Source organism: Tyto alba, unplaced genomic scaffold, assembly GCF_018691265.1.
Source record: "Tyto alba isolate M040663 unplaced genomic scaffold, T.alba_DEE_v4.0 Super-Scaffold_42, whole genome shotgun sequence".
In the NCBI taxonomy this organism is placed as follows: Eukaryota; Metazoa; Chordata; class Aves; order Strigiformes; family Tytonidae; genus Tyto; species Tyto alba.
In genome coordinates this window covers 30,232,316-30,258,039 of record NW_024881318.1, presented here as the reverse complement: position 1 = coordinate 30,258,039, position 25,724 = coordinate 30,232,316, and the positions used below count along the sequence as shown (strand labels likewise).

General features: G+C 39.3%; 1 protein-coding gene across 1 annotated transcript in view; it reads left to right on the top strand.

Moving 5' to 3' along the window:
- The first annotated feature begins 1,928 nt into the window (after positions 1-1,928).
- Positions 1,929-25,724, top strand: part of SV2C (synaptic vesicle glycoprotein 2C) — a 123,721-nt gene continuing 99,925 nt past the window's right edge. The window contains exon 1 of the mRNA XM_033009118.2: positions 1,929-2,232. The gene's annotated coding sequence lies outside the window, so the exon portion shown is untranslated. The remainder of the gene's footprint in view (positions 2,233-25,724) is intronic.

Sequence of the window (25,724 nt, the reverse complement as noted above, 5' to 3'; positions counted from 1 at the left end):
ATGCTATGAACCTCCCTCTCTGTAATGCGATAGATAAGGAGGAAGGTTGCTGCTGTAGTGGCCCTTTCTCCATGGAATCTGAAGGTAAGGTTAAAAAAAAAAAAAAGTCTTGAGTCTGTCCTTTGTGCTTTTATCACACTGTTTTATTTTTCTTAGCAGTTTATTCCTATATATTAAAAATCTCAATGTGGTGGTGTTTTTTCTTTCAGTTGCTATATTTGCTCAAGAACACACAAGGAACATGTCTTCTGTGCTAAACAATTCATTTCAGTAAAATACAGTGGGGCTGGTTTATGATACATTTTATATACAGAAATGTTTCTATTAGATAGTTAACAGTAAATGGATGGAAAAAACATTTTACCATAGTTCTTGTTTGTGTAGCACAAATAGCCTCTTCTTTTGTTGCCATAGGAAAATTTTGGAATCTTTGTTTTTCTGGTATATTGTACATGGGAAGTTTATTTTCTTAACAAGAAGGTGCTCTTTTCTAACACCGGGTACAATTTTCTAATGCTAGGATTACTGAGAGGGACAGAAAAGTAACAAGTATTTCTTTTCTGTTTCTCTGCTTGTGTTTCACACTTGACAGCACCCCATGCATAGTTTATTTAGCTTTTCCCCTGGGTAGCCAACCAGTAAGCGAGTTTCCTTTGCTTTTGAGTCTTGTGCTGAACAACAGAGGAAAAGAAAAGCATTTCAGAGCGTAGGAAAACATGCATATAAACTCACAAATATTGACAGGATGACTCAAAGGCATATGAGCTATCAGAAATTACAACTCTGTAGAACCACACACTAGGCATGTTCAGAGTACAAGGTGGGGGTGGTCGTGGTATCTGCCCATTACCATACCTTCCTACTACAAGTATAATTAATGGTTTAACACATTTTGGAGAGGTGAACACAAGTTCTGTGTTTGTTAATAAAACTGGTGGAATATTTGCTGATTTTAAAAAGTAGTTTTAATATGGAGTCCTACCAGCCCTCTTCACTTTCTCTTACGTCTCCACTTTGGTGACACCACTGTGTTTGCCACATTAAACACTTTGCCAGTGCAATTGCAGGTAAATTTATATAATCATAAAGGAGGAACTGTCTTCATGTCCTTTTTCCTGCAGTGGCTATTAACACCTAATGTGACGAAGTTATGATGATATCACTTTCAGTCCTTAATGCCACTGCATCAAAAATATTGTTGATAATGGTAATAAACATAATAAACTTCTACTGTGCATAGAACCTGAGCCTAAAAAAGACTTCATAAGATAATCTAGTTTATCCATTTGCCCCAAAACAAATCAGTCATCTTTAAACATTTTTTTTTTCTGATGTTTTCTTAGAAGCTGCAGATGATGGGGATTCCACCATTGCTCAAGGCAATCTGTTCTAACGCTTCACTCTTCTCCTAGTCAGGAATTTTTCCACTCAGGAGAGTGAATCTTACTTGTGGGAGTTCCTACACCAACTTCTTCAGTTTTTCTCTCCCTGATCTTCACCTGCAGCCTGTGTGTGTAGCAGCTTTGCACTGTTGCTGAGAAGCGCTGACGGCCTGCGCTGGGGGAGGACGGTAAGGAGGAAGGATGCAGTGTTCTTTGAGTGGCCATAGGGCCCGTTGCAACCTGTTCTGAAACAAGCCATTTCACATGCTCTCCCCTGTCCCAACCTCTCATAAAACACTGTCTTCTGAAATGAAGTGCATGCGTGGGTGTCCTTATTTCTGTTTTCCCTTCTACCGGGAAAACGGGGCTTGTTTTCGCGGAGGCTTCCCAGACTTGCCCTCCGGGGAAGGGGCGGGAGGGGCGGTTCTGTGCCTCCCCTCGCCGGTTCTGGCCGCTGCCTGCGGCGGGGATCGCCCTCCCCGCACTCCCACGCTTTCAGTTACTGTCGGCGGCGTTCGCCGCCCGCCCCGTTTCGCTTTTCTCTCCGCGCCGCGCTGCGCCTCCCTCCGCGCCTCGCCCGCCCGCTCCCCCTTTCTCTCCCCGGCACTGCAGCAGAGGTTTCACCGCAACGCGAAGCCCACACGGCCCCTCCTCTGGTCTGTCACGCTTGGCGGCTCCTCGGGAGGCTCCCGGCTCCCTCCTGCAGCCTGACGCCGGGAGCAGGAGGCGGAGGCGGCGGCGGCGGCAGCCCGGAACGCCCCGCAGCCCGGCACGACCGACCGACCGACCGACCGACCGAACGCCCCGCAGCCCGGCCGCGCCGCGGCTCTCGCCTCCGCCTGCCCCGCCGGTAAGTGATGCTCCGGGCAGCCAGGCGGCCGCGGCTGCTCCCGGGCAACTTTTCCCTTATGTATTTATTTATTAAAATTTTATGTTATTTTTTTGCGTGCTTGCGGCGGCGTCGGACTTCAACTTTTCCACGGGACGTACATGGGGGTTTGCTCGCCGGGGAGGGAGGAGAGCTCTCTTCGGGGCGGGTCGAGCGTTACAGGGTTCCCTCGCATCAAGGCGGCGAGCGGGCGCCGTCTTTGCTGGGCGGCTGCTCGCTCCAGCTCCATCCAGAGCTCGCTCGCTCTTTTGCCCAGAGGGAGCAGGTTGCATAGATCCGGGGCGGTGTGAGCGCCTAATCTCTGCTTTTGAAGCTGACTGGCATAATAAGACTGACAGAACTTTTGCACGCTAGGGCAGCAAAAGCCAGGGGTGTTGAGGTTCGTAGACTCCAGACAGATGTTTGAAGAAAACAAGCTTGCAGATGTCCTAGCGGTAAGGATGATGAGGAAAACCAAAGATGCAGGAACAGTGTCGAGATTCCAGCTCCTTAGGGAACTGAGACTAAAATGTGTTTAGGAGGGAACAAGCAGGGTTTCAGACCCTGCAGCAGCAAAAAAAACCAAAAAAAAACAACAACAACAAAAAAAAAAAAAAAAAAAAAAAAAAAACAAACAAAAAACAAAACCCCAAACCAACAACAACAAAAAAACAAACCAAACACCACTCCCCCCCCCCCCCCCCCCAAGCAAACATAAACCAAACAAACAAAAAAAAACCCACAGCAATTTAAGTTGTTTTGAAAACTATGTTGCCTTTTTTCACTGTAAGTTGCCTGCAAGGTTTGTAACTCACATTGACTATGTTGGGAGAATATTTCAGCATTCATGACCCATAAGGTGGAGGGGGGACACCCTTTCTTACAGCTTCAGGAAAGGACTTTTCCAAAACACACTAAGTTACTGCTTTCCTGGTGCTTTGGGGCTTTAGATCCCGAGATGCCTCCAGCAGTGTATGGGGAGGGAAACATGGAGAAGTCCCTGTGGGGAAAATTATAGCCCAAGTCCTGGGGTTAGGAAAAGCTATGAGATGGTGAGGTTTTTTGAGGCGACACCCATCTTATTTAAAGAGGATTGCAGGGCAGAAGAGCCTGAGGGATGCAAAGAGGCAGAGGAGCTGGTCTGGCAGTCCTGAGTGGAGACAGGACACCCCAGGGACCTGAGAGCAGGGTGACACGAGGGTAATTGAGCATGGAGGTCACTGATGAGTCTTGGGAGCCTAATCCTGCAAAGCACTGTGGGCGCTGTGAGAGTGGGGGGCAAGGGTGGGAGCTGAGTCATGCTGGCTGGGGTGGCCACAGCACATCTGTACAGAAAGGGTGGGCCGAGGAGAGAAGAGATGAGGAAGAAGCATAGAAAAATAGGCGGGGAGGAGGGAGATTGTCTCATCGAAAGATGCTGAGATCATCCAGAGGCTCCTCTGTGATTGATAGTATCCTGCTCTCCTTCCCATAAAGGGCTAGGAGGCTGATGAGTGTATCTCTGATGGGGGGGGGGGGGGGGGCGGGCAGATTGCAGAGGTTAGTACAACACAAGGGAAACCTACTCAGACAAACACAATTGGTGCTGCTGGTACTTGGGCTGCATTGCACTGCAGTGCAGGGAGCTCACAGCAACTTCTGCCTTAGGAGAGAGAGGGAGATGCTGAATTGATCTGTAGAGGTGGCACAAACTATGCCAAAAATCACTGTTTTGCAAGGGAATTGCAGATAGAATTGGAAGTAGGGCTGTAACAAGATTTTGGAAGAAACTTCCTGATGAATTTGCAATTAACTACAAAGGATTTTAGGAAAAAAAAACCCAACATCTAAACCAAATTAAGTTCTTTGATTAGAATAGCTGTAATTTGTATACTTCTGTTGGAAGTTGTTTTCTTCTGAGTTCTCTATGGGAGAAAGTCCTGTTTTACATATGTCATATGTCCTCCTGAATTATTAAAGTTTTACAATGGATCTTCATTTCATGTATTGAGGTCCCTGTGGGAATTAAATTGTTTTGTGCTATATCCATAGTTTTCCCTGTAATAAAGCATTTATTCCGCATTTTCATAGAGAACGAGGCATCATCCCATTCTTTCCTCCTCACTTAGCCACTTCCTGAGATTTTATTGAATGGTAACATGCATTAAATCCTACTGATTTGGTGCTTATTTTGTTGTGGGTTGTTTGGTGGGGTTTGTTTGGTTGGTTTGGTTTGGTTTGTGTTTTGTTTTGTTTTGTTTTTTTGGGGGGGGAATTGTTTGGTTTAGTTTTATTTTTGTTTTGTTTTGTTTTAGATCTGTTTCTATAATGTGTGACAGAGAAGCATTGCTTTTCTGTATTCCAAAGAAATGCAGAATTCACTAAAATATAGTCACAGTAAACTCCAAGTGGACTTTTATATTTGGAGGAAAGCTTTGCACAAACCAAATATTGACAAGAAGACAGTCTGTCAATTAAAATTATTGACAGATAGTGAGCTCCCAAACATTTTCAAACGATACTCAAAGAACAAACAATCATTTAATATCTATATTTCTGAAGCTGTATTCCTACTGCTTATTCAATAAAGATGACCCTGAATATCAGTGGTGCAGACTTGACATAGGCTTTCTCTGATGGCAACTTGATGTAAAATCACGTCATTGCATTCCTGAAAAATAGATTTGTATTTAGCCAAATAAGACCAATCCAAGTGTTTTCTGATTATATATTAGAGAAATCTAATTAATTTCTAGTATTAGTAAAGCAAAGGTATTAGGTTTTTTTCTCAGTTCTGAGCAACATGCAAGAAAGATGTTTGCAACAAAGGAAGATCACATGAAACATTCAGTTATGTTTGCAAAACATGGTGTTACCTCAGATGACAATGTGAAACCTATAATCAAGCTTATATGTGCCTGACTGTATAAGCTTGTATAAGTTGCTTGCACTAATGGTGAATTTAAAATTAATTTTTTTAAATGGTGTGTTCCAAAGCACAGAGAACAAATGTTTATCCACAGTGGTCCTGATTGTGCTGTTAAAATCAGTGTGAATTGTGTCGTAGATTTCAGTGGAAATCATAATGAAACCAGCTATATAATTATCTAGAAGTTTTTGTATGAAAATAGTACTAATGAAGATATTTCACTTTCTCAGTTGTATGAAAGTTGTTTCAGTGTTACAGGCAGATCTCCTGGGCTGTATGTTGCTGTGAATCTTTGCAACCCATATGCATCACAGGATGCATATCAATGCTTGTTTAAACAAAAGCTCCTCAATTAGATTAAATGTGTTTGCAGACCTGTGATAGGGAACCCACAGCTGCTGCCACCGCCTTCATATTATGTAGTGCATAACATTTTCCTACTAAAATAGAATGGAGTCCTTTTTTAAAATTATTCACAGGACTGGCTTTAGAGCTTGTCTTCTTTTAAGTGTTTATAAGAAGTAAAATGGAAAAATTAATTGAACGTATGCTCGAAATATTGACACTGGGAAGGAAAAGGTAGTTAATTTTTCTTTTAAATTATCAAACAGTTTCAGTTTTAAATAAATTAAATATATTCTCTGGTAACTATGTTACAAAACATGGTGGGCCTTTTTTTCCATTAAACATTGGTTGATAGCCTCACAGGCTTTTAATTTATCTTTGATTTTGTGCATTGCTACATGGTTCTTCTAGAGACATTCTAAACATGCAGAGTACCTATTCTCCTGTGGATGTTTATGCTGCTGGTCTGTGATATGCTAGTCAGGTTTGATATCAAAGTAACATTTTTATGTCAGTGTGCGATAAATACATGTGTATTAAATATAATCAAATTTGTTTATCATTATTATTGAAGCTGTTGTCCTCTTATTAAAAAAACAAAAACAAACAAACAAAAAAAAACCCAAACCCTCTCAGTCACTTTCCCACCCAGAGAAACTAATAAAAGTTTAAATGTTGCAGACACAACAATGAAATTGCTTAAGATATAATACAGTGTAATGCAATTAAGAAATTGTAATGTCCTTTCATTTTAAAGACTGAATTTTTGCCTCTGTCTGCATTTCTGCTGACTGGCAGCTGACAGTAAACACTTGCCATGCATCAACAAAACATCAGAAGACTTTCATGATTAGGTGGGCATCCCATCCAAATATTTGTAATTCACCTAAAGAAACCACCATATTGAAAAATATGAACAACTACCACGTAATGAAGCTGTTTTAGCACACAAGGCATATAGCTTTATATTGATCTGATTCATGAAAAATATGGTATTGTTGCAGCTTCATGTTTCCTTGCCAGCAGCAAGATTTTTTTAAGGTAAAGCAGCATTCCAGTAGCTGGCTCTCCTTCTCAGCAGGTTATTTTTGTGGTAATGGCTGTGTGGGTCTAGTTATGTGCTTTGTTCTAGGATGGTAGTCTGTGTTTTACAAGCACATCTAGATTTTTGACTGAAAATCCACATTAAAATGAATACACTTGGTAGCAGCATTAAAGCATCCTGCAAGATTTTTTCCCCTTTAATGATCATATAAGTTCTTGTACAAGGAAAAGCTACATGAAATACATAATGAAAACTAATTATTTAGAAATACAAGTAACTATGGAAAGGAGAGGTGACTCTGCTCATAGCATCTCATAAGGCCTCTGGGTCTCTAAGTGGCACCATTTTCATGTTATATAGAGCTGGAGAATAAAATTCTGTTTGAAAACTGGATTCCACCCTTCTCACCCTTCATCCCCTGCCCTGACTGTGGCAGATTTTGCTTTTATCTGGGAATCCCAGCCACTGCTGCAGCCTTACAAATGAAAAGGTCCTATAGACTGCTCCTAATGTGGAAAAGGAGAGATTCCTTGGAGCAGCACTTCCAGCTGGAAGTCACTGCTCTCTAACATGTAGCTTTTCCTTTTTTTCTCTTTTATCTGTGTAGAGTCTTGAAATCCTGCCTCTTGGACAGCTGATGGTATGTCTTACATCCTTGTTGTCTACAAAAATGGGACAAAATACATATTTATTTTTATTAAAAAGGAACACACTTGAAAATTCCATCACAAAACGTATCAAAGCACCAGACAATAAAAATAAGGTCAATAGTGTGTTTTTCCATTTCCTGATCATGTTGAAAGCTCTCTGCATCTCATTTGCAGTATCTTTCTTGTACAGATATGAAGGCACCGGATGTTATTTGGCATTTTCCTTTTTAACTCTCAAGCCAACAAAGTAAATTTCTCGGTACAGACTATGGAATATCCTATAGTGATGGCTTGTTAACACTTTTTGAGGGGATTTATGGATCTGTGAATGATTGGGATGCTTCTTCATAAGTCATAAGAGGCTGGTCCTGAAAGGAAAGACCAAGTGTTACTGTGGTCTTCTATGAGTCTAGAAAATGCATATACTTGATTTTACAGAGCAAAGTACTCCTCAGTTTTTTCTGAGCTTCATTTGAGCTGGTTTTAATCGACAAGTTAAAAGAAGATAATTCTCAATGCAGTAGGTGAAGATACCAAATGCTAACATTTCATGTGTCTTGGTCTCCTACTTTTCATATCAGCATGTAGCCATGCAGCTGAGGGTAGCTTTTGCTTTTGAACAGTATTCTTCTTGATGCCTAGACATCACCTCTTGGGGGCAGGACTCACTGCCTCTCTTCATGTGTACCTGGTACACAGACTGTCACTGACACTGGATTCATTTATCCTTTTAACAATCTTGTGGTATCCTCAGTATGCCATCTCATCACTTGCAGTATACTGTAGACATAATAGAGATGTTTAAAATAACTGGTTTCTGTTCCAGTCTTGTATACTAGTATGATGCTCTGAAGGAACCACAGGTATGCTTGAGGCTATCCTACAGTGTGGACCATGATGCAGTTAGATTGCCTCCCATTCAAAGCTAACTAGTTTAAAACTGGCACAAAGGTTTCTGCAGAACACATCTGCAATGCAAAAGAGTAACAGAATAATGTGCATTTGAAGTTACTCCTTAGAGTCATTTCATACAGTCTTCTTCTAAAAGCATGGCTAACTTTTACAGTTAGATCGGGTTGCTCAGGGCCTTGCCCAGTCAAAGTTTTAGTATCTCCAGGGATGGGGACTCCAAAGCTTCTCCGTGCAACTGTTCCCATGCTTCACTAGCCTCATTGTGAAGAATTTCTTCCTTATGACTAGGTGTGGGTAAGGAAGACAAAATTGGACATACTAATGTAGATATAGCTTCACAAGTGGAGGGGGATAATTACTGCAGATAAAACTCTTACTAATGCATCCCAGAATGTGGATATCCTTCATTACCACTGTGGTATATAGCAATCTAAGTTAAGATGTGGTCCCTTTGCCATAGTACTGGCATTGGTACAGAAGCCTTGGTTTTTCTTGTAGAAAACATTTCCCATTATCTCTGAGAAATATGTTATTGTGAATGATTTTTGAAGTGTGGTAATCCACTAAAAAATATTTTGAGACATGACTGCCTATAAACAGCACAAAGATAAGTCTCCTTCTGAGCTATGAAGAATTATGTAGAGGCTCAAGTGTCAGTTAACAAAGATGACCTCCACAGCTGGCTTCACCTCGGTTGTGAGAGGAGGGACACCACAGATTATTACAGATCTGCATACATACACATATTGACTAGTTTAGGTCCCAGTACAACCCACTGTAATTCAAATGAGGTGAATGGAATTGCATTCAATGGGAATTTGGCTCAGAGTCTGTCAATCTAGAGGTTTTGTTGGAAAAAAAGGGCTATATAAGTCATTGATCTTTTTTCTCTGATAATTATTTTCTCATTGATTTTAAATAGTCTTAACTATTTAATTTGATAAATAAATTACCATTTGACCAGAAAATGTGCATCCTTTTAAGGTTCCATATATCTAGACCTATCTAAAACTTGTATTTAAATAGAATCTACATGGTTAGCCTTGGCAGACACTATCATGATAATTAGCATAGAAAAATTCAGATGGATGTGTTTGTCAGTACCATAAACAAAAAAATCACATCTTATTTGTGGGTGCATACGTACCTTATAAAAACTTATGAAGGTTATAAAGGCATACCTTCAGCTTTAAAAATCAAAAAACTTATATTTTCAGTCTGTAAATTCTAATCCTTTTGTAGTTGTTTATTACATCTAAAAAGAATAAAGTTGAAAATGACCAAAGGAAAAATTACTTTTAAAGGCATGAAAAGCCTTTTCCCATATATTGTATGCATTGCACACTTTCATATATAGTTGCTCTCACAGATTTCCCCCACTTATCTTGTAACTTAGAAGAGTTGTGCACTTGCATAGGTCTGAAGTAAAAACAGGAGAGAGGAGAGCATGAAAAAGCAAAGTGGTAGTAATGTCAGAAAAACTGGTAGGAAAATCAGTGGTATATCTGCAATCACTCTTAAATACTTTTTAAAACAGTGTTGTTCTAGTTGATGGCAGCCCTTTAGTTCCATTTATCGTCATGGTCTCATCTTACCTCATTAGAATTTATGAAGTGTTGCTCCTATCAGTTGCATTATTTGGCTATTTACATGTTAAATTCAGAACAAATTCCTTAGCATAATGTCTATATGGAGTGAGTAGTCAGAAGAATACATGTTTTTTAGTATTCTGTTTTTTAAATGTTATTATACACAATATAAATGAGGATCATTATTTGGTTTTGTAAGTGTATATATGTGCTAACTGTGCAAAGAACATAAGCATATCAAACCAAATCACACTCTGACTTAAAAATATATACATATCCTGTAAGTGTATGATATTTAGATTTCTAAATGAGTTTAGGTCACTACATTTGCCTTTTGAGGGGATAGTACCTATGGGCAACATCAACTGTACACTTAAAGTGCATTCTTTGGTGTTCTAAACGAACAAATAGATTCCTAAGTCTAATATATTTCAGAGGATTTTCCAAGTTGGGTAGGCCAAGACTGATGCAGTAAAAATTCAGACCACTCACACACCGGGAAAGCTAGAAAAGCCTTTTATGTTAGTATTTGATAATATCTTTAGTCCATTTAGCTGGAATATTAATTCCTTTCTAGTCTTCTTGCCTTCAAATGAAGTCCTTAAATGAAAGAAAGAAACAACTTGGACATGCAGAACTGAGAATGCTTTTCCTAGAAAACGCAAAGAGGTGGTATAAGTTTAGATACCATATAGGAACATCTAGCAGTTGTCTGCTAAAATGAATTCAATTTTGTTTAGTGTTTGTTTCTTCAAATAAAACTCCACGTTCAGTTTACATCTGAACTTGGGAGAATCCAAGCACTTATTGATTGTAAAGCTCTTAAAAATTTTGCTTAGTACATGGTGCTAAGGATATGAGCCGTCTTCTACTCCATAGACACACTCCTTAAAATTCAAATATCTAAACAGAATTTTTTAGGCCATGTTTATAATCATAAATGTCATGGCCTGACTTTCAAAGACCCTGGAAATTCTGTCACTAGAAGACATATTCCAGTCGAATGCAGTAGATATCTGTATTAAAATAAAAAATAAAAAATAAAAAAAATTAATATATCAGTCCTTGTACACCTTGAACCAAACAATAGCAACCTCCCAGAAATTAAAAGATAATGCCATCAAGGTGGTTCTGTGTATTTGTTCAGAAAAACTACAAGGCAGGGGGGAAAAAAAATGCCGGCTAATTGTGAAAACACCTTTTAGCAAATGGATGTTTAGAAAATAGAGTTAAATTGGCTAAAATAAGTTCTTGTCAAATACTATTATTTATTAAGTTCTATATGGATCAGAGCAAAATTTGCTCTTACCTTAAGAACCTTAACAGCTAAAATCAAAATGAAAAAAATGTGAACATCTCATATGGTATTTGCTAGAGTATAGCTTGGCTCTCCACTCTCTGTCTGTGCCCATGTCTGTTTGTGGAGAAAGTAGCTGTCCAAGATGTGGCACTACTATGAGTAGCCTAGAAGCCTTTGTCTGGAGTGCTGCTTGTTTAGGACTAGCTTCCTTTGTATAAATAAAGACACTGGTGGAAATTCTCCTTCAGTTCACATTTCTCATTATAAACCTCATGTTAAAACAATGAGGTTTTTTTCTGTTGTGAAATAGCATTATGTTTTTTGATTATAAAACTGGAGCAACCATAATAAAGCATTAAAAAGAAAAATACTGAGAATTTCTCTGAGACATCTTTTGGCTGAAGTGACTAAGGACCGACTCAAGAGTAACCCATTCAGGGTGTTTTCCTCTATTGTATCAAAGCCAGTCTTTGGCTTATCAATCACTGTAGAAAATATTAGTGATTTGTGAAAATTCAGGAAATGTTTCTCAAATACCTGTGCAGGATTGGAATTCATAAAACCATTCAGTAATGGTTCTTTCTCATATCTGGCTCACCCTCTTGCCTAGGAAGATGATTGAATTGACTCTTGTGTGATATTTGCTCTCCCACATAGCATGACAAAATTTCTATGACTTCATAACAACTTAGAAATGCTAAGTATTATCTTCTTTCTTATTTTTTAAGATTCGGTTTCATACCAGCTACAGTTTTATGGCAGAAAACTACCAAAAGTCACAGTTCTTTTTTTTTTCTTTTTCCCCCAGTATTTACTGAATGTTTATCATTTGTGTGGTCTCGGCGCACAATATGGAAGATTGCTTGCTACGACCAGCTGTAGAAAATTATTAAGTAGAACGGCACTCTGTTGCCATTCTACTTAATAATGTAGTAGGTGGGAAAACTTACTTCCTGGCAAATCAGGTCTCTCTGAGAAGAACATATATTCACTGGAGAAATTGCTTACTAATTTCTGTATTATAGTAACAAATTAGTATGGTGACTCCCTGTTCTGTAGCCAAAAGGAAGAAAATCTATTTTCCAGTATTTGGGGAATTATTGAAAACCAACTTATTTCAATTTGTTGGTGGTGTAACAGCTCTAAAGTAAATGTTGCTCATAGAAATCACCAAAGAGTCATTTTATTGTGAGTATTTGATGAAATATTAATAACTCAAGTGTATGACCTGAAATGTAGTCATCCACTTGGTGTTTTAAGGGATGTGTGTTATCCTGGCAGGGATGAGAAGAAAACTATAAATGTTCTAGGTTTCCTTAGTAGTACCTAGTAGCCCATGTACAGTCTTTTGGAATAGAACTAGTCTCCACCTTGTGTAGAAAGATACTAATAGTCTAGCAAGTATTTGGGACACATGATGCATAAGGAGAGGTTGTGGGTTTGCTCAGCTGGAAAGAAAAGGCCAAAGGAAGATGGGGGAGATCTAGTTGCTTTCTTCCATCAAAGTGATTAGAAAGAAGATGCAGTCAAGAAAGGAAATGAATATTTGAACAAGGTAGAAAGAATAAATTCTTCTCTGTGTGGGTGGTAAAGTACTAGAGTGGGTGCACAGAAATGCTGTGCATCTCCGTCCTTAGAGATGCTCAAAACTTGCCTAGACATGGCCCTGGGTAACCTGATCTAATTTGGAGGCTAGTTTGGCCTGCAGCAGGAGGCCAGAGTAGACCTCCAGAAGTCCCTTCACGTCTTCATTATTCTAGAATTCTAGTGATATAAGGGAGTACTGGTATAAAGACCATGTACTAGTGAAAGTTTATAAATCATAGAATTCTTCCTCCCTCTCCTATGAGTCCTTCTACTCACATCAGAATAGTATCTGGTCAAGATCAGGGCCTCTCTTTATGATTGCTTACAAATCCAGATGTACAACTAGGAGTGAAGAATTTATGATCTGAGAGGGAATTTGATTGCTAACAGCAACATACTCTGTCCTGTTAAACTGTATTTTGTAAAATGTCTCTTATTTGGCTAGAAATTCTTCTACTGGTACAGACTGAGAAGCAAAATCAATATAATTACCTTGATCAAGAAATTGGTTTAGCTGATAAATGAGATTACTTGTTCTGTTGTTAAAGGGCCAAACTGTAGAACTGCTGATTCATTTGATTCTCTATTTATTTATGGAGACGCAGTAACTCAGTGTCATCTCATAACTGGCCATGATTTGACTTCCTGGATGCTTTTCTTTTCCTATGGAACTGTACTTTGGAGTACACAGAGAGGATCTGAGTAAAAGTTACTGCACTTCATAGTTAAATATTGTTATTCTAAGGCTGAAGTAATCAAGTATGTTGAATAAGTCTCCATGCATGTGATCAGAAAACACGGAGACTGTAGGGCTTTTTTTACCAATCTAAACTGCTTTGTGCTGATGCTTCCTCATGAGATACAAAGTTTACCTGCAGTATTCAAATTCACGTCTGACAGGCACACTTAATTCTTGACTTTTCTTGGAAACACATAAGGGCTTTTGCATGCTGGGCTGCTGAGTTTCTCCTGACTTGTAGGGGCACAAGAACTTTGGCTTATTTTCCTTGAGATTTCTTCATAAGCTTTATCTTAAAAATAATGCAGTCAAATGCACTATTGTGTTTTCACCAATGTTCACTTTTCCTAGCTATATGGCCAATGTTGTACACAAGAAGATTGTGAGAATTCAAAACACAGAAATGACATTCCTAAGAAACACCTAGTTGGGGTTGGTGCCCCCCACCTCCCCTGCCCCACCCCTGTCTCCCGTCGCCCCTTCTCACCCATTCCCCTCCCCTGAGGCTGGGTGATTTGCAGGAGTGCTTTCTTGTTGTTTGTGCACTTTGCTCATATCCCAGAGGACAGTAGAGGAAAAATACATTGCTGTTCTTACAAATTAATATCTATATCTATATATAATCTCATTTATTGCAATAGGGTTGTTTTTATGAATTATTTTACTCAAGGGCATAGCTTCTTGCAGAATAACACCACTTGGATGATAAAGTGGAAATCTTGTGGCAAGTAAGTGTTGACAGTGTAAATCTCTGTCAGGAGACAGCCAGGAAATAGAACTGAATTATCAATTTAAACTTTTTCAGGCAAATGTTGATGATTCTTTATTACATATGTAATGTGCTTTGGGGTTCATTTTATTTCTGGTTATTGGGTTAGAGTATATTCTTTTCCTAGTTGAGAGAATTTGTTTTATATTGTACCTCTTTTACATGAAATGAATGGTAGCCATTATGTATGTCTGTATTTTGATATCTAGGAAGAGGAGTGAGCTACAGGTTCCAATACATTGAATTCCTCCACTCATGTAACTGGGAAGACTAGTTTCTGTGAGCAGAAGTATCCTTTGATTGGAACTTTATGCCAGCAATTTTCTTTAAACTATGGTTTTTGTTCAAATACTAAATTAAATTTTATTTAATATTCTAAAACAGTAGAAGTAGTAAATCTGTGATGCATTTGGTCTTTAATATTCTAGTAATGTGTATTTTTAATTAGGAATCTATTTTAATTCAATAAAACTGATAAAGTTTATATAAATATACTGAAATAACTGAAATGGGGTTGCTACAAAGGGAACTGTTGCTGTGCTTTGTAAGATCTCTGTAAACATGTAGAGGTTTTTAAAAAGGTCAAAGTAAGTGTTAAAAATACAATTAAGAAAGCCTGTTACCTGATGGTTTAACAGCGCTGTAACAACATAGAATGCAAGAGTTATATATAGTGTATGTGCACTGTATCAGTGAAAGCTGTGGAGGAATCAGAAGAAGAGCTCATGCAGTGGACAGAAAAGATGTACCTGCTCAAATTCTTGTGAAAGTTTGGATTAAATTAGAAACTGCCTTTCCTTAACAGGAACATCCCTTGCTCTTTGGGTGCAAGCACTGAACGTTGCATCAGCTATACAATCTGTAAAACTATTTTCAGTGAAAATTCATGCACATACATTCAAGGAACTAAGCACTTAATCAATGTGATGTGTATCCTGAGGCCACCACAATGTGATGATTTTAAAAAGCTAATTGTAAGTTAGAATTGAGAATTAATTGGCTGATGAAGCAAGAATTTATTTTCTAAAATTGCTTTGCTTATTAAATTTAAGCATTTATGACATCTGATTTATTTTTTTCTTTGTTTTTTTGGTTTGTTTTTTTTTTTTTTTTTTTTTTTTAATTTTATTTTGTCTAGAAAAGGCAAATGACTTTTAGAGCTTGGCTGCTGTGTTTTCCTGGGACTTAATTTGTTGTTTATTTTGCCTACTTTGGACCTATGCCTCTACACACACGAGTCAGCTGTTTGTTCTTATACTCTTCAGACTCCGCCAGACAGGGAGTAGTCAAGAGACCTGCTTGGAGCGTAACACCAGTTTCCTTCATTAGTCAGCTGGCACTGGTGGTATAAAGATAATTTTCTGCCCTTGAACCAAAAATATTATCTGATGTAAGTCACCCAGAGCCCCCTTCAGGGTGGGTAAGGGAAGTCTTACTGCTTTTTTGAACAAGAAATGTGATAATAATATGTCAAATTTGAAGAGAAAATAATTGAAATGCTTTTAAATGTCCATTAGCAATGTGAAACGTGTAAATAGTTTGCTGCCCAAGCATGAAGGTAAATGAGAGCCTGCTGAAGGAGCCGGCCAAGTGTGAATAGTGGTCCTTCAGCAGGCTTTGTGAGCGTGTACAATTGAGGTGACAAAAAGGGGATGGTCCACCTCATCTATGGCATTAAGGGGATGTTATTGATGTGGCATTGCTTTCCTGATTTACTAACTGTAGCAATATCTCTAGTTACACAAAATCCACATGTGAACATGGTACCACTGTGCAAGTTTTTGTACTTGATTACCTGTTGAAGAGCCATGATTGTTTTTGTTCAAGGGCAGTATCAATGAAGAGTCAGGGTGCAAAATAGGGATAATGATCAATCAGGATGAAGAGAGAAATTCAAGGGAAATTACTTTAGAACACAGACAGACCAGAATGGTACCTCATTGACCTTTGTACTGTCAGAGAGCAAGAACATTGTTGTTGTAAGTCTAACAAAGGTAAAACTAAGTTGGTGAAACAATTAAGTTATTCTTATCTCTTGGGGAATATATGTTTCTTAGGAACTGAGCCAGCCTAAAGTTAGACTTCAGGAAATTACCAGATACAGATACTTTTTATTTTGTAACATGTATTCTTGACATGTTACACTTTCCTGACTGTCACACTAAGTGCTCTACATATTGCCAATATTCTATCTTTTAAAACATGGGGATAACATGAAAAATTAAACAAGGTTGCTGTGTACTCTCTCTCTCTTAATGATTTGATTTATCAAATTATATTGAACCTTGGGAGTTACAAGAAAACCATTAAATATGACTGTGTAGCTCCTACATTCTACAGTCCACACTGATACAATAAACAAATACTTCTTTTAGCAGGAACACATATAATAAGAAACAGGGATTTTTTTTCATTATTAAACAACTATTACTCATTTTTCAATCTGTAAAGAATAATTTTGACCTTTTTTTCCCCCTCTTTTTATTCCAGTTCCTTTTCATGAAAGCCCTTTTAAAGTGAATTAAGAAAGAAGAATTCATACATTCAGTGTCAGCAACTGGCAGCCATAGTATGTCATCCTCTCTCCAGAACTGTGATGTTAACAGTTTTTCTCAGTGTGCTCTAAAGCTAAGACTCAACCAACTTAAGACTTTTTACACCACCCCCTCCAGAAAATGTCTAATTGCTCCTCCTCTTATCTTTATATATGGTAGAATAGACCCTGCTTTGATAATATTTCTAACATGATATTTGAGCGGCAGCACAGGAAATCAATGGCCCAGAGTGCAGCAGCATCACAAAGATCCTGTTCTTTCAACCTTCTGTCCTTTCAAGGGTTTCTTTCAATGACATTTTCATCCTGACAGATTCACTCATAATGTAAAAAATTATTAATTGCTATAAATTCTTAGTCCCAGACAATGTTAAAAATTATGCAGATTTTTGAGCTGTTTCTTATGTGTTTTAGCATGCACTTCTAGTAAACCGCTGAAGATAATCGCTCCACAAGAGATGGTATGTGTTCATTACAAATCCCAATGGCTACAGTGTGAGCATTTTAATTAATTCTAATCCAGTCCCAAACGTTCATCCTTAATGTTCCTTGCAAATAGCCTCTTCAGACTTCAAGAATGTGTTGCTGTTTTGTGTGGCAGAACAGAAAAATGAGATCACAGACAGATCAACAGAGGCTTGATGCTAAAACTGGCAGTTCAGCAGCTGAAATGCAGTGTGTGTTCCCCATGTCTCACCAGAAAGGAGAATTCAGCCAACAGCTGTTTGTGGACTAGGCTTACCACATGTGCCAAAAGTGAGCTTTCTACTAGCCATTCTGATAACAGCTATAATCAGTAATTGCTAATGAAAAATATTGCCACATTTTCCAATCTGTGTGTTTCGCTGATAGTGGTGCTCTTCCAGACTGTAGTTTTAGTCACAACAGGCTGCCTAGTTTGGGGTATACTATTCTGTTTGTATAAAGCAGTTTTCAACCCTTTGGAGCTTAGAGTTGCCTTCGGATTTTCCAGTGGAGGTAAGGAGCCATATATAAAGAATTTCAGCCTGCTGGCAGTAGTCTCACTGTATGGTTTTAGTGAGATTTCACAATGCTAGGGTAGGTCTGCAAGTCAGGCACATACCCTCAGCCTCTGTGAGGACACTGAGTGACCCAACAGACCTTGTTCACGTTGACGAGCCTCACCCGGACCCCTCACACAAGCACCTTTTGCCTAATGCTCCAGGAGCTCTCTTTAAGCTCAGACTTCAGCCTTTGTGAGAGTTGCCAGGGAGCAGCAACCATGAGACTGCTCCAGGAGGGAAGAGAATGCAGGAGCTGAGAGGACCTCAGTGCAGGCAGGGCAGGACTTTTGCTGACAAAGCATGGTCCCCAAGCAGTGTGTACAGAGATGGTGAGAGCAACAGCTTTCTGTCAACAGTCTGGTGTTTGTTAGGCAAAGTGAGACAGTATTATGTCCATGAGACAGTACTATGTCCAAGATCAGTCACAGTAATCCAGTCTGGGACTCAGGAACAGCAGGAGACAGGTACTCTATGGTGTAGCCCAGGCAGAGTTGGGGTGCCAAGGTCTGAGCTTAAAGGGAGCTCAGGTCCATGGCAGAGGATGCAAGTACCTGAGAGAAGTCCCAGGTGTGTCTGAGCAGGATGATTAAGACCTATTAAGGCACTTGGGACTCTGACGATCAAATAAAACTCCCCAAGAGAAGAAGGAAAAACAATTTAAAAGCAGGGAACCTGCAGGAAAGCGATCAACTTCAATATTGGGTGTCAAGTGTTTTAAGAACCAGACTAAGAATTAGGGTAAGAATAAGTGAGAAGATGGAGCATCTGAGTGAATTGGAGATTTCTCAATGTCCATAAAGCACACATTAAGAAAAAAAGGTTGTTGTGTCATTCTGCTTTAAATTTAAATTAAAATAAAAATGTTTTCATATGGCAGAATTTATTTCTGAGATGTTTCCGCTCACCACACCTTGCTGCTGTGTGGAGTCAAACACTGGGAACAGAACATTTTTTGGGGTTGGCAAGTAGGTTGTTTTCTAAAGAAGCTGGAGGAAGCTTACTGAAATTGAGAAAAATGCCCACCATCTCTTCAGTCTTCATTTTGCTGAATATTCTGTGCTTTCAATGTGAGAGCACTCTTGTTTGTTTAGTTGTGCTATCCACCTCTACATATACTACCCAAGGGAAGAAAGCCAAACTGAAGTAGTGCTCAGATTGCATAATGCACTCTGAGATATGAATAAACCCCATTTTGTCAGAGGTCTGAATTGCAGAACCTGAAAAACTAGGGACCGCTGCATTTTCAGTGCAGACTGTTAATCAGTGATTTTTGTCTCTTGCTGTGCTCCCTTCTCACCTATGTTATCAAATCTACAAAATACAGGTTTATGAAGTTAGTGAACCAGATAGTCATATAAAAGATAAGCTACTAAAATATTAAATTTGTAATTTTATGGAAGCCATGCACATTCAGTCACTTGGATTTTTTTACTTTAGGGCTGAAATTTTCTTACACTTGCTGAAGTACTGCATGTGTTAAGGCACATGTGCACTGTGCAAGTTGCAATAATAGCATGATTCAAGTTAACAAACTGAACAGACTTAATTAAACATGCTGCCAGCAAATGACACAATTTTAATATGGTTAAAACCTGAGGTTATGGTTAACTTATCTTTAGGAAGTCTATGTTTTCCAGTGTGGAATAAGATTATGTAAGCAGTTTGTACATCTATAAGTCAGTGCAGCTTTAAAAAAAATGCAATTGGATTTTTTGCAGCAGCATTTATATGGGGGGAGGCTAGAGCACTCATGATTTCACTTCTTACCCAGTTAAGGCCTGGAAAACAATGAGTCAGCCTTAATTGTCAAAAAAGTAATTTCCACCTGAAACTGTTAAATTTTCCCCCAGGGAGAGAGGTAAGACTTCATTAGTGTGCAGAATCACTTTTGTAAATGCAGCAGAACTAGTGGCCTATTTGGATATCCTGTTCCATCATCTTTAATAGCTGAGGTATGTGTGATGTAGAGGGATATGTTACTGTGATCACATACTTCCAGTAAAAACAGTATATCTGGCATGGTGAAGAAAACAGTGCTAGGAAAACCCTAAAGGAACAGGATAACATAGAAAAGATTAGTGTACATCATCTGGAATACACACAGTACAGTTTTTTCAGACAAATATTTTAGAAAGTACGCTGCCCTTTAAGAATAACAGAAAATAGTTAAGGTGGATATAAAGCCAAATCACTTTGTTTGCAAGAAGGAACCTAGCAGTCTTGGTTGTACTTGTACAAAAATGTTTGAGAAGAATTCAGTTTTGCAGGGTACGTTTAAAATAAAGTAATCTGGTCATTAACCTCCCTCTTTTATATGAGATGCAAAATTGTTTTAAGACAGATCATCAAGTTCTAATTATTTCAGAATGAAAAAATGAGGTAAAACTATATAAAACTTTTAAATTTAGTTCCTACTTAAATATGCAGAAATTTTTTTTTTTTTTTGCTATTTATAAATCTATTTTGAAAGCACTGAAAATACAGTTTGCAGAGGTACCTGTTATCTGCATATTATCAGGCTGTTTTTATTACAACTCTCTATGAATGTTCTTCCTGTCATTCTTGATTATAGCTGAGTTCACATATTAATAAATTTCCATGTCACAGACTCTGAAAGTCATTGTTACCTCTTATGTGCAAGTACACTTCTTATCAACTCTGTTATTGCCTTATTCTGAGTAATGATCTGTACCTGATGTATACAGCTTTTACTCCTGTAGTTAGGCAGCTTTCTATTTTGAGTTTGGGTTTTTTTGAGCTTTATCCCAGATGCAGCAAGTTTATGGAAAAACACAAGGAAGAAATGATCTACAATTCAAAGAGCAATGTGTTGAAATTACCAAATATTAATCTTAAGACCTATTTGGATACCTGGCCATGTCAAGCTGGACAAATGACCTAACTTTTCTGTGTTTCAATTGCCACTACTTCAAAGCAGGAAAGAAAAAATTATTAAATACCCTGCCTGTGTAGTTTATCTAAGGTACTCATCTAAAAGCAAATTCTTGTGCTTTTTAACGTGTATAGTCTAAAGCAATTGTTATCTAGTTCCTGTATAACCTAATTCATTTGCAATAAGAAACCTAAAGTCTATATGCCATCTAGTTTTGCTTTTCAAAACAGAACAATAATAGCAAGAACATTCACCAAAATGACTTTCTTATGTTTCAAAATCACTGGAGAACAGACTTTTTGAACTGTAGCAAAATCATAAAAATGTTGGCATTTTTATGGCATGTGACAGGGGTTCGACAAATAGTTGATCTATACTTAATTACTGTTCAGATCTGACATATTTGCCAAATGCTTCTCCAAGATTAGATTTGTATGAAAACAGAAGACTCTTTTCCCTTTCTTAAATGGGCAGCAGTTGTTTAACCAGTTTCCCGGAGTGGATTTTGAACTTCTTCTGTTATTCTGTGAAAGATATACTTGTACACTGTCATATTCAGCACTTGACACTTAATATTAATTTACAAAAATGAGCTCTTAATTTAATACAGGGTATTTATTTGTTTGTTTGTTTGTTTGTTTGTTTATTTTAATATGTATTAGAATTATAGAATAATTTAGGTTGGGGAAAGGCCTCTGGAGGCCATAGAGTCAGGACGGTCTTAAGTAGCTCAGAGTCTTGTCCAGTTGAGTTTTGAATACCTCTAAGTCTGGGGACCTGTTGTGGTTTAGGCCTGGTTGGCAGCCAACCACAATGCAGCAACTCTCTCTCCCTTCCCCTCTGGCAATGAGAAGGGACAGAGAGCCAGGCTTGGGGTTCAAGATAGGACTGGAATGGGGAAAAATCCCCCTTTTATGATCACGAGCAAAAGGCAGACTCGTTAGAGGAAGAAAAAAAAAGAACATACATTTATTAGAGACACTAACAACACATAACAGAGTAGGACAGTGAGAAGCATTGCCACATCTTGAGAACACCTTCCCCCCACCCCTCCCTTCTTCCCGGGCTCAGCTCTGCTCCCGATATCTCTACCTCCTCCCCCAGTGGCGCAGGGGCAGGGAATGGGGGGTGCAGTCAGCGCTGACACTTTCTTAATCTTAGGTGAGGGGAGTGTCCAAAACTTGTTCCTCCTGCTCCATCGTGGTCCCCCTCTCACAGGAGACAGTCCTCCACAAACTTTCTCTGACTTGAGTTCCTCCCATGGGCCGCAGCGTTCCCCACACTGCTCCGTCATGGGTCACTAACCTCCTCCGACTGGATTCCCTCCCACGGCTGCAGCCCTTCCCGAGCTGCTCCAGCGTGGGACTCCCCCGCATGCTGCAATCCTCCCAGCACTGAATTACGGCAGTGGGGCTACCTTTTCCCATGAGACCCCGGCCTTCTTCGGGCACAGAACTTTGATTATGCCGAGCAGGAGCCACAGGCCATAAATCAATGTCTGCTCCACCGTAGATCTTCATGGGTGGCAGGGGGGGCCGCCCTGCCGTCTCCCCACAGGATACAGGGGGGTCTCTGCTCCGGCACACCTCCCCCCTCCTTTCTTCCTCCGTTCCTCCACTGACCTTGGTGTTCACGCAGCTGCAGCAACTCCTCCTCACAAGTCCAACTGCCCGTCACCACGTCCCTTCTTAAATACGTTATCGCAGAGACGCAGCCGATTAGCTCAATTTCCCAAACAGAAGTGGAGCTGGCTTGGAGCTGGGGGAGCTTCGAGAAGCTTCTCACAGGGGGCCTCCCCGATAGCCCCCTCCCCTGTCACCAAAAAACTCCACCACTCACTCAACCCAGGACATTACCCTAGAGCTCCTCTGTATAGTCATTCCAGCCTCACTGTGAAGAATTTATTCTTTAGAACTGGCTGGAATATCCATTGCTGGATCTTGCAGCTGTTTCCTCTTTTCTTTTCAATCTTTACCTCTGAAAAAAGCCTGACCCCATTGTCTTTATAATCCCTCATGAGATGATGGAAGATGGTGTTTGGATTCTTCCTTAAGCCTCCTCCTCTGCAGGCTGAGCAAACAGAGTTCTCTCTGCTTGTATGTCATGCATCCCAGGCCTCTAACCACCTCAGTGATCTTCCTCTCCAGTTTGTAACTGTCTTTTTTAGACAGTTGTGGTGGTGAGGGGGCAAAAATAGGAGATGGTAGTCTAGGTGTGGCTACACAGGGAGAGAGGAAAAATTCCCTTCAGCCAGAGGACAAGACTCCTGCTAATATAACCCATGATGTGACCCCTCCGTCATGGTGGAAAGGGCACTCAACAGGTTCGTGTTCAGCCTGTTGTTCACCTAGACTCTCAGGTCCATTTATGCAGACTCAATGCAGTGACTTAAATCTAACCTATGTAAATATTGATTCATCTTAAATTTGCGTTTTGATGTAACCAGCTGAATGAAATATAGCAATAATATGCATCTATATTAAAATATTTATGAAAGAATGCACTGTTGGTTAATTTCTTCATTGCTTTCTAGCACTAGTTGGAGAACAAACTCCAAACCATTCTGTGCCATTGTGGTGTGTTGCCCCTGTCTGGATGCCAGGTGCCCACCAAAGCTTCTCTATCATTCCTCTCCTCAGCTGAACAGGAAGGAGAAAATATAACAAAAGGCTCGTGGGTCAAGATAAGGACAGGGAGAGATCACTTAGCAAATACTGTCATGAGTGAAACAGACTCAACTCTGGAAAATTAATCTAATTTATTACCAATCAAATCAGAGTAGGGTAATGAGAAATAAAAACTGAATCTTAAAACAGCTTCTCCCCACCCCTCTCTTTATCCCAGGCTCAAATTTACTCCTGATTTTTCTCTTCCTCCTCCTTCCTGAGTGGGGCAGGGCCACAGAATCTCCCCCTCCTGCACTGACCTTGGTGTCTGCAGAGTTGTTTCCCTCACATATTCCCACTTCTCTCTTCTGGCTGCTGTTCCACAGCAGTTTTTTTACCCTTTTAAAATATGTTATCCCAGAGGCACTACCACTGTTGCTTATGGGCTCGGCTTTGGCCAGCAGTGGGTTCATCTTGGAGCTGGCTGCAATGGCTCCATTGGATGCAGGGGCAGCTTCTGGCATCTTCCCACAGAAGCCCCACCCTGTAGCCCCCTACTACAAAACCCTTGTCACATAAACCCAATATAGCCACCAATCACAAGTGTTTCTTTTTTGAATGAACTTGTGAATTCTTCCCATCCAACATGAGTTGTTACTAATGGTTTGTTAATAATGAAGAATTTAACTACATATACACACATGTATGCTTAATATATTAATATATATTAATTACATGTATATATTAATAAAGATATACATATCTATACATACCTAAGTACTTTTTTTTTTTTTTTTTGCTAGTGTCACTGATATATTTCATGTTCTCCACCGAGGTTCATTTCATTTTGCTTTACACCTGGAATGATTTATTTTTTCCCCTAGCTATTTAGGTCAAATTGATGAATATTTGTTTTCTTCTCAGATTCCCAGAGTTGAAGGAGTCCCTCACCAGAAAAGATTAGTACATCATTTTGGGGTTTACTATTTATCTAGTTTTACAAAATGTTTTGGCAGGGATGCTGGCTGAATGCCAATGAGGAAATGAGCTTTCAGTCACAGAAAGCGTTATATATAGTTTGTCACTTTTTTGCTCAGGAGAGACAATGCAAACATGTTTCACTGAAGGAGGAACAGGGTACCATGAATGCCTGGGATTCTCAGAAATAGCATCAGTCTGATGTCGGTCTGGTGAAACAGAGAAATACAACTGAAATAACAAGTTCAGCCATTGCCATGATGAAAATGTATGAAAATAAACTATTTAGAAAATGAGAACTATGGAATTCTAAAAAAGGATTTTGTTTTCCAACTTTTCATATCCTGTTAAAAACAATAAGAAGTAGCAGGTGTTAAAGATTAAAAGAAAAAAAAAGAATATGTACTTTGAGTGAATAGCAAAATTCTTGGAATACAGTATTGATCAAAAAACCAGGGTGTTAAAATATCTTTTAACATTATGTCAAGAAACCACTACTCTCTTACCAAGGCTTATTGGCTACAACAGCTGATTCCCCATGAGGAGGCCAATATAAACCAGCAGCAGAGAAGGAGGGAGTTGGCAGACCATATTAGTTCAGAACTAAGAAGAGTCTTGGGACTCTAATTCTGCAGGCGCATGGACAATATGCCCTGGCAGAAAACTGGCAGCACAGAAAGCTCATTCTTTTCTGAAAGTTTTTCCCAGTGGAACCTGAGACTGTGACCCTGTATTTTCTCCTGAAATGTGAAGAAATCTGGCCTGTTTTATCCTAGGAAAAAAAGGAAAGGAGCTTAATTCCAGCTTGTAATACAACTTGCCCTAGAAGATGCCCTTCAAGCTTCCTGTGTTTTCCCTAAGGTCCAGTGTTGCTCTGTGACACCTGTCACTCTAGTATTTGTATGGTTGCTGTTTTGTAGTACCTATGAGTCATAGATTTGTGCAGAGTAATTTCAGAAATGGCTACTTGAGTGGTTGAGGCTCATCCTGTTGCATTTGCAGGCTTTATTCCCTGGAGACTTTGTACAATGCATAATTTTATTATTTTTCTTCCAGGGCAGGGCTCCCTGGCTATTGTTCTTAGAACTTCAGTTTGGCACTTTTAAAATTTTTCTAGATATCTAGCCTCAGTTTTTCTATCTTCTCCTCCATTGTGAAGGGAATTATTTTTTGTCTTCATTTGACCTTGAGCCATCCTTGACAGCTGGTGGGCCCTTACATTCAGAAGAGATTCTTGTCCCCTTTCTGTGCAGCAGCATACATAACCATGGCAGACAGAAGAAAGAAAGTGCCGGTTGGCATGGTTTTGGTGGTGGTTTTTTTTATGATTGGCAGTGTTGATCAATGAAGAGTTGCTTTTCCAGTGCCTTGTGGCATTCTCTCACTATTGAAATGCAGGATGATTGTTTTCACTGTGATTCTTACAACTGAAAAGTACAAAACATATAAGATGCACGTACCTCAAAGAAGAAAAAGAATTTTCAAGAGAAGTATATATGAGAAGGGGGATAGTTCTCAGATTCAGTGGGAAATAAACTTTCTTTTACTGTGACAGTGTGAAAAGTGCAGAAATG